Source organism: Coturnix japonica, chromosome 1, assembly GCF_054131305.1.
Source record: "Coturnix japonica strain WE chromosome 1, WE-NBRP24, whole genome shotgun sequence".
Taxonomy (NCBI): domain Eukaryota; kingdom Metazoa; phylum Chordata; class Aves; order Galliformes; family Phasianidae; genus Coturnix; species Coturnix japonica.
Window position 1 is genome coordinate 60,538,791 of NC_140663.1, and position 9,431 is coordinate 60,548,221.

Consider the following 9,431-nt stretch of genomic DNA (forward strand, 5'->3'; position numbering starts at 1 on the left):
CATTCACTCTAGTCCAATCACTAGTTACACTGGGAGAAGAGGCCAACCTCCAGCTCACTGCAGTCTCCCTTCAGGTGGTTGTAGAAAGTGATAAGGTGTCCCCTGAGCCTCCTCAAAAGATGCTCTGTTCTTGGGACGGCAGTCCCAGGAAAGTGTTGGTGGGAGAGGTGTATGTGAAGTGTTTCAACTAGGTGTCTGAAATAAGGAAAGCATTTGAGCTAGACAAGTGATAAGGGAATGAGAGAACAATCAAATATGAAACAAATTATGGTGTAAATTCATCCTTTAATTGTTTAAACAGCCCTGTGGCTCTCTTCCTTTAGGAGTATGAAGTACACTTGAGTCCAGCAGCAGTAATCTGGGCTTTTTCCCAAATGCTTTCCCAGCTGGACTGTCTTTGTTTTCCATCCTAATAGTGTTCCAGTACAGTGCTGTTTCCATAGGTGATGTGGTTCCCAAAGCACATCAGTTTCTTTATCCCTTGTTAGTGCTTGGAAACGCACAAGAGCAGCTTTTTTCACTGGGTGTGGTTGCTGGGGTTAAGACCTGTACTATTCTTTGATATTGTAGGGGTAAGTGAGGCTTTCTGCTGTCTAAATGGGAGCTATGAGAATGCCAGATGCCCATGGGAGATAGTGAGAAAGGGCAGAAATTCAGAATAAAAATATCTAATTGGAGCTTTGGAATAAGTCTAAAGTATATGTGGGATGGCAGTAGGGAGAGAAGAAATTAAACAGATATTTGACTTCCACTGTCATAATATTTTACAGAAGACTTAAATGTGAGATGAAAAGGCTTTAACACTTGAGCAGTTCTATTTTCTCTAGTCAGTTTGTTCTATATTCAACAATACTCTTTCTTTGCATCCACATAACTTAACAGAGGTCAGTAAAGAAAGAAAGAAGTGCAGAAATAATTGAGAAGCACTCCACTGAGGAGTAACAAGGGAGGTTTTTTTTTCCCTTTTTTTTTTTTCTCTCTCTGAAGCAAAGATAGAGCTAAGTAATTACTTGTTAGTGCTTAGAATCAACATAGGAACATTAGGGAAATAAATCATGTTTTCTTTTGAATCTTCTTGCTGTGCTTCCACTATCTCTAAGCAATAACAAGAAAAAGTAGCAAAGTCATGTTCTCATTCTGCTATCCAGGCTCATGGCTGTAGGCTGAATGCAGGTAGCAGTTCACAAACTTTCCTTTTCTACTTTATTTCTATCTGCTAGTAACAAGAATCTAAAAATGCAGCTGTTTCTTGTATTACCTGCTGATTATTGTAGTTAAATTTACCTTTAAAATATTCATTATAGTACCATCCACTGCCGCTTCAGGTGTGGCTAAGGTGAGATGGGATGTAATTCTTGTTCTCTGCCAGAACAGGTAAACACACATACAGGAGGTCTTTTTATTGGAAAAGTACTTGCTTGCTGAAATATAAATTCTTTGTGTTAAATGGTGTTTTATAAGTTTTCTCACTATGGAGAGAGAGAGATAAAGGGAGAGTACATAGGCTATAAACTTCTCCACAGACGCTAGAGAAATGCTTAATGATTCAGATGAAATGACATGTCAGAACCTTCTCATGGTGTTGCTGAGTAGCAGCTGCTTAGTAAAGACTAAAACAAGAGAGCATGCTGTCCTTTACCTGGAATACTTTCTTTCTTCATAGCAAGCTGTTGCTTCAGGGCTTCCTGAGGCAGAGTTTGTATCTGGGTCAGTGTGTTCAATAACCACCGGTAGACTGATCCTTTCTCAGCTTGTCAAGATTTTCTTACTCTGGATCGTCTTCTTTGGAAATGAACAAATGTGTGACTTCTGGTTATGTTTATAGGAGAGATGCTTCTATTCCTACAGGAATCCTAAAACATTCAAGCATTTTCAAGCTGCAGGTAAGACCCTCTGCGTAGACACCCAGTGACATCCAAGGAGTATTCTCATTCTCCATTTTAGACTGGAGTAGGTGGGAAGTCCTTGAGTGCAAACAGTGAAGAAATAAATTGCATATATAAAGGATGAACAGACGGCCAGCTCCACAAACTGAAGAATTCTTGCCTTGCATTTGTACTAACAGGAATGAGGCTGAGGGAAGGTGCTTGTGTGTCTTTTTCATTTGGAAAGAAATTACCTATGCCAGTGTGTGTGCACAACCATAGCACGTTCTCGCCTGCTATAACCACTTCCAGGACTCATGTGGGATGTTCTGCCTGTTCACTGTGGATGGCTCAGCACTCTCTGCCCACTATGGCTTTACACAGCATGTGTGTTTCTGTATGGACTGTATTCACAGGGAATATTTTCTTTACACTGGAAGGGCCAAAAATACTGTGTAAGCAGAGCTGTATATTTAGTTGTGGATCTCCTACAGTTGGGTGGTTGCTTGTGTGTACATGAGAAATCATGTGTTGTTGTTTTTATACAACTACTTTATTGACCAGTTTCAGGGAGAGTTGCTGTTTTTGTCCCTGTTCACCTGCCTTAACGTCTACTCTGTAAGTGATCTGCTTTGTTTCCATACCTGAACTGAGTGTTTCTGTGCCAGTTCTGGATTTAAAGCCCAAATGCAGTTTTATATAAAACCAGATCTAATGTAAAGTATATAAAGTAACCATTAGGCAAATAGCAGAGCGATAGTAATTCCCATAGCATAACTGAGATGCTGTCAACATGACTGATGCCAGTAGAATAAAGATGCAGCACAGCAATCTCAGCTGCTAAGAGCTGTGCTCCTAATGAGGAGCATGTGAGAGACAGGCTGGGTAGCTACTGGTGTCTGCTCTTTCTCTATGCCTGGCCCCTTCTTCAGAGCTTGAGTAACTTCCCCTCTTCCCCAAAGAGAAGCTCTTCAGAAAATGTCATGCCAGGGTGCTGTGTTTATTGACTTTCAGAATTAAATTGCTCTATGTACCAGCAGAGATATTTTTCCCCTAACTGCTGACTCCATTGATTCTCTCTGGGCATTGTAAGTCAAATAGTTTTTTTCCCTGATTTAGGTCTTGTTGAGGACTCAAAAGCCTCAGGCCAAATTTTACTTCTGGAGGTGCTGTGGAGGCTTTTATAACATGGCTGCTTCCTCCCTGAGTCCCTTTCTGCTGTGGTGCAGGTGGACTGCATGGTGTCAGCTCCTTGCTGACATACACTGATAAAGACAAAGGGAGTTCATAGCTGCCTCTTCTCACAGAATGGAGTTTGACTTCCTATCTTGGAGGAGGGGACCAGCCACAATGATGGGAAAGGGGCTGGGGAAGGCAACATCACACTCTTTGGCTTGTGAGTATGTTCTGTCCATGCTCAGTGAAACATGGACTTAACAGGAGGCAGTCTGTGAATCTGAAAGGCTGTGTGCCAAGCATTGCCATGGGACTGTGCAAGTAAGTTAGCCATCCCAAAATCGTGGTAGGTTATTTGAAGGGCTGGTTATCTGAGTATTATTATTATTTGTTTTGTGGGGAGACTGTGTTGGGGAACGCCTCCATGGTGTATACTCTGCAAAGCATTTCATGCTCTGCATTCCCACCAGCTGTGGAGCTGTTGTGTTGCTTACGTAACAACCAGCTGGTGTTATCAACATGATATCAGTGTGAGATTGACTTAACTTTAAGAACAAGTAGATGTAGAAATGGCCGTGAAGCCTCTAATCCAAGGCTGGGTCAGCAGCTCTGCCATCCCTCACCTAGTTCTCATGCTGTGATGGGACTGGATTGAACCATAGCAGTATGTTTCTCACTGTAGCTAGTAGCTTAACCACAGATTTTACTGATACACAGAATGCCAGTTGGTTAGGGTTGCCTCTGCTTCTCTTATGCTTGTTTCAAATACTGTCTGACAGTGCTCAGGAGCTTTTCATGTAGTAACCACCAAGAGAGCATTGAAAACATCCCTCTGTGTGTGTGGAAAATGGAGAATCTGAAAGTGTTGCCCTGGGAAAAGATAGCTTACATGTGCTTTTCAATACTCTGCAGCTAAATAACTTCTCGGTCTGATTCACCAGCATATTAAAGCTCTTCTTTAGCACGTTCAAAATACAAAATGGCTTTTTAGTAGATCAAGTAATCACTGGAGAGTATCTACTAGAGTTGGTACATCTTATTCCTGGTAAAGTTACCAGGTAACTTTGATTCTCATGCCATTTGCTTTTTTAGGCTGCAATCGGGGATGCGCCCAGTTGACAGCTCTAGCATCAGCTATCTGCTTCTCAGGATTTTCATTACCTTCAGTGTTGTTCTGGGCCTGTCAGTTATCCAGACTTTTAATAGGGACTGAAACAGAACTTCTGTGAGACTCTATAATAAAAAACCTTCCTTATGTATCACTCATGTCTTTTGAATTTGTCTTCTGTTGAATGTTCCGTGGCTGAATTAAAGAACTGAGATTTTTTTTCCTGTTACATCTATAAGCTTTTATTTAAAGTTTATGATAACCAGCCATTAAAAGTGAACTATCGCCTCAGGTTTTAATGCAATTTAGTTTAACAAATTTTTCACTATCTTCCAATTCTCAAAGCATGTGTGTATATGCATACATTATTAATTTTCATAATGACTAGAGTAAGTCTGAGTGCAATTCCCTTGAGCAGGTTTAAATTTGACTTGCAGAGTTGAGCCCCGTCAGTAATATACAGAAACAGAACACAGGTGTTCTAGGTTATTTTCATCCATTGTAACATTTCCTCTGTTAGGTGTAAATTAATGTGAGTAACATGTCTCATATGCAATGAGTTTACATCATGCAAAGCAACCAAAGGTAATATGTAACAGGTTATGGCACGGCTGAGACAATTAATGTTAAGTCTGGAGCCTTAACATCAGTGGCACTGTGCATCTTTTGTGTTGTAAATGATCCTCCCACTGGAAAGGGGGAGGCACTTTTTTAAGCAGCACCGTATAACAGCCCCATGCTTATAAATCAGCATTTTTTGCCCCAGACTACAAAAAATACCACAATAAATTCTGGTGGCTATCTCTGGGAACATTGTTTGTTAGTGCCTAGAATCAGTCAGTAACAGCATTCTGCTATTCATAAAGTTCAGTAAATGACTTCTTTCAGACAGAAAGGATCTTAAATTTTGACCTGGATGCATGACTGCAGAAAGACTTCAGTAAATTAAAATCTGAGGATAAGCAATGCTTTATTTTTGGAGAAAATGGAGAAAAAAGTCAGTAGATGCTTTCTTTTGTTCCTTAGCTTTGAGCTTTGCTGTACTTCACTGGATGTGATACTGAAGAATAATTGTACCTTTCGTTTTTGCCATATTTTTAAATTACAGGATGAATGTGGTGTGCAAACACCGTAGCTGCTGTGGCCAGCCTCTCTGGAAGAATTAAGAGTGTATTCCTGCTGTTCAAACTGCTAAACCAAGGTACAGTCTCATAGTTGATAGCTGTCACTAGTTGGTGCTGGCATATGGAACCAGGAGTGGCTTGAACTGGGAGGCTGAGTGGGAGTGGGTGCTTTGAGTCAGGCTGTCTGCTTGCTGCTGTCCTCCCCAGGCCACTTACACTCCCAATAGTGTGTGCTGTGCTTGATTTGAAGTCAGCCTTGTTTGGTATTTTCTTGTGTGCACACTTTGGAGGACTGACCAAATTCTGTTCCAACTTGATGCTAAATTCCTTAGAATATTCATTGTAAGGTTCATACATTGCTTTAATATAAAAATAGATCATACTGGACCAACAACTCCTTTGTACTGGGTGTTTTCAGTGTTGTAAAAAAAACTAGGTCTTTTTTGTTCTGAAAGCGCTGGCTCTAATTTTAGCAATTTCTTTCCTATACACTGAATGGGAAGTTAGGATAGAGAGTTCAAAACATGGCATCAACATGTTACCATACATCTCTTGTTACCATATCTGGGGATAACCAGGAGCATGCATGGCTCATAACATATCAAAGAGCACCTTCAAAGCTGATTGTTCTGCTTTCTCTGCCTCGTGGGTCTTTGGAAGCAGGTTACTGCATCACATCTTGAGATACAGTACTATGCTTGTCCCCTTTGCACACTTCTTTTTACCACCCTCTCTTTCCTTCCGGGTAGAGTGGAACAAAGCATTTGTAGTAGAATTGGGCCCGGTATTATCCATACTCAGAAAAGCAATAGGGTGAAGCTAGACATTATTTGATTCTGAATCTTTCTGGAGCAGTTGAGCTGCCGTTCCTCAAACATACAAGAGGCATTCTGACTCCAGCTGTAGCTGTAGCTCAGTGATGGTGCATCTTCTTTTTTTTTTTTTTTTTTTTTTTTTTTCCCAGTGTTTCTCCTGAAGGCTGGAGAAAAGCCCAGATTTAAAGTTCACAATGGCAATTTTGGTGGTCCGAAACTTAAGATCTGCGCACTATTAAACCTGTAGAATTCCCTACCTGAGGTTTAGTGCCACCTGGTTTTGTTAATTGATGTTTTGGTTTTTGAGGTCAAGTTTTTTCATACAAAGACAAAACAGCATTTTTGTGTTTCCAAGCAATGCTAACACTTACCCCACTGTTTTTTGGAAGTGTCCATTTAGAATAAACACTGGGACAAGCTATGTTGTCTCAAAATAAGCCAGTAGAATAGAATCAAATAATGGCTTTGGTTGGAAGGGTTCTTAAAGATCACCTAGTTCCAACTCCTCAGTCATGGGTATGGTTGCCAACTCCTGTCTATGTTTCGCAGGTTGACCAGAGCCACATCCAGCCTGGCCTTGAGCTCCTCCAGGGATGGGGCATCCACAGCCTCTCTGGGCAACCTGTTCCAGCACTTCACCACTCTCTCTGTGAAAAATCGCCCGACATCCAATCTGAATCTCCCCTTATTTACTTTAAAACCAGTCCCCTTTGTCTTATCTTACTATTTACCCATGTAAAAAGTTGATTTATCTCCCGTTTATAATCTCCCTTTAAATATTGGAAGGCCATAATTTTTTTTGATGTTGCCCTTAAACTAGAATAAATCCTTGAGACTTGCAGATGTAGTTTTCTGGGTTTTTGTTTGTTTTGTTTTGTTTACAGAGGAGATAATGAAGGCCATCATAATTAACACTTGCTGTTGCTTTCCTAGTGGTACAGCTCATTAATCTGCTCAAACCCTGTCTTGATGGGAAAACAGTGAAAGAAGAAATGAAATCAAAATAAATTAGTTGAAAGCTTTCTGCATTGTAAGGAAAACATAGTACTAATGCTGTGTATCTAGATAGATTAGGAAAATCAAGTTGTTAGAAGAAAGTGTTTCTGGTCTTAAGTTGAATCCAAACAAATGCACACGCACATGGATTACTCCCTAAATGTTTTCCAGTCTTGTTTTTAATCAGTGTTTTGTCTCTCTCAGTCACTACTAGCAGAGATTTGGAGCTGCTACTTCTCTTGCGCTATGCTATGTGTTTGGCATTTGCCAGCTGAGATCTGGTGATTCACATCATCAGTGTTGGTGTTTTATATCCACTTTGATAGTTATACAGTATATGTTGCTTGACAAGTCCCTCATGTATGTACATTTGTTATTTATTGCTATTTCAGAAGCTGCAAATGAGATTACATGCTGACCGAGTCATGCTGGAACAGGTACAACAGGAGAACCAGTGCCTGAATCAGCAAGTTGCCCATCTATGGCTGCGTTTATGGCACTGCAGAAAATGGTGAGATCTATATAACAGTAATAGAGGCTGTTTGAAAGTCTGTGGCTTGGAAGCAGTTAAAACCACTGTTTGGTTTTATAAAGTTGAGGTTTTGTATGGGCATGTTTTCCTCTGCATGCATCACAGCATAATTCATTGTGTGACTAACATAACACTATTTACTAGAACGCATTATGGAAAGAGCCTGGTGTTCAGTCACATGTATTTTTGGAAAGTTTCTAAATGCAACATTGCTATAACTGTCTTGTAGAGATATACCTAGAAGAATTCAGAAGGAAGTTTGAAAACTACAGCAAGGTAAGTTTTTTCCCTTCTAAAAGAAGCTGAAGCCTGATATGTTTTCATCCTCTAAAGGGATATTATTGTGCAGTTATTTAAAACAGTGGAGGCACTTGATCTTTTCATGGCTGGAGGAGGGGAAAGGCTTTTGCTGTAGGCAGTAAGATATCTTTTGCTCTTTATGACTGCTGTTTCAATAAATTGCGTTCTGGTAGATTTCACACGGTAATAATATAATACATTTGTTTGGCGCCATGTAAGCCTATGCAAACACTGTGGCTGAATTCTCAGTCAGTGCTTATGGGTGCTAATAGCTTTTATTACCTCTTGACATAAACATGAGCTGCAAAATGTATCAAGTCTGGTTATGTTGCATTGAGGGACAGCAGTTCACTTTCCTCCTCCCTTCCCAAAACAAGAGACTGCTTTCAGTCAGGTTACTGCATGGATTGTATGTTCTCAGAATTAATTCCTTTATGAATAGAATGGTTAATAAGGATGAAATGTCATCTGGGAAAAGGAATACAGATAAAAATGGAGAGATGAGGAGGAAGTGGTGCAATTCTTCCTTTTTTCCTAAGACATCTGCATCATTCACCTGGCATACAGCATTTTAAAATAAAATTACCTTATTCTTAAAGAGGGGGATTTAAACCATATTTCCTATCCCCAATAATTTTCTATATGCCAAAATGCTCTGGGGCCATTGTTCATCTTCCTGAATTTTAAATCCTTAGGGAAGTCTCTGTACTCTCATTAACAGTACTAAGGATAGATGAGACAAATCACTTGAAGGATACTTTTCATAATATAAGAGGAATCACTCTCTGGATGAGCTTCCCTTTTGACTGCACGGGGTGCTTAAATGACTTGTATGGGAGGCCTCAAGTTAAGTGAGGAGGCATTTATTTCCTGTCTTCCCAGTCCAGTGAGGATAGATTCCAGCAGAGATAATGAAGGATGTTGTCCTGGCTTGGGCACCTAGTTTTGATTCTTAGAGTCAGACTGTGCAAGAAATACGGTTTTGTTTTGTTTTCCTTAAAAGTGGGCTAAAATATTAAGTATAATTTAAAAGATACCTTTTATCTTGGTCTGGGCAAGATCAAAGACATCCTGAAATTACATTGATACCTGTGGAACAAATGAAATGCTGTTTGTCTCTTTGGAACTAATAATGCAGCTGAGAGTTTTTGATCCTATCAGACCGAAGCTTTCTCTCTTTGCTACCAGTAAAGTCATGCTCAGGGTATTGAATCCCAGATGAGTATTGCTATGCTGCACATATTGGATTTCTGTAAAGAAGAAACAAAGAAGTTAATCTTTAAACATATCTGTTTTAGACCAAGACACACCTGGAAAACTAGAGCAATTTAATCCTGTGAAAGGTGGAAGGATTGCTGGAATCTTCTCAAACTTACCGCACCTGTATTTGTTAATAAAGAAATAACTCACCCTTGAAAAATTTCTTAAACTTTTTTGATGCAAGATATATATATTAAGTGACATCCTGGGTCTAAATATGCAGCTTGTTAAATCTAAGTTTTTAAAATATATCTG

General features: G+C 39.8%; 1 long non-coding RNA gene across 1 annotated transcript; it reads left to right on the forward strand.

The window, feature by feature from the left end:
• Positions 1 to 1,822: 1,822 nt before the first annotated feature.
• On the forward strand, positions 1,823 to 7,893 carry LOC107316786 (uncharacterized). Its single transcript, XR_001556584.3, has 4 exons — positions 1,823 to 1,883; positions 5,258 to 5,350; positions 7,477 to 7,595; positions 7,846 to 7,893. It is a non-coding gene; the product is annotated as an uncharacterized LOC107316786 (long non-coding RNA).
• Positions 7,894 to 9,431: the final 1,538 nt, after the last annotated feature.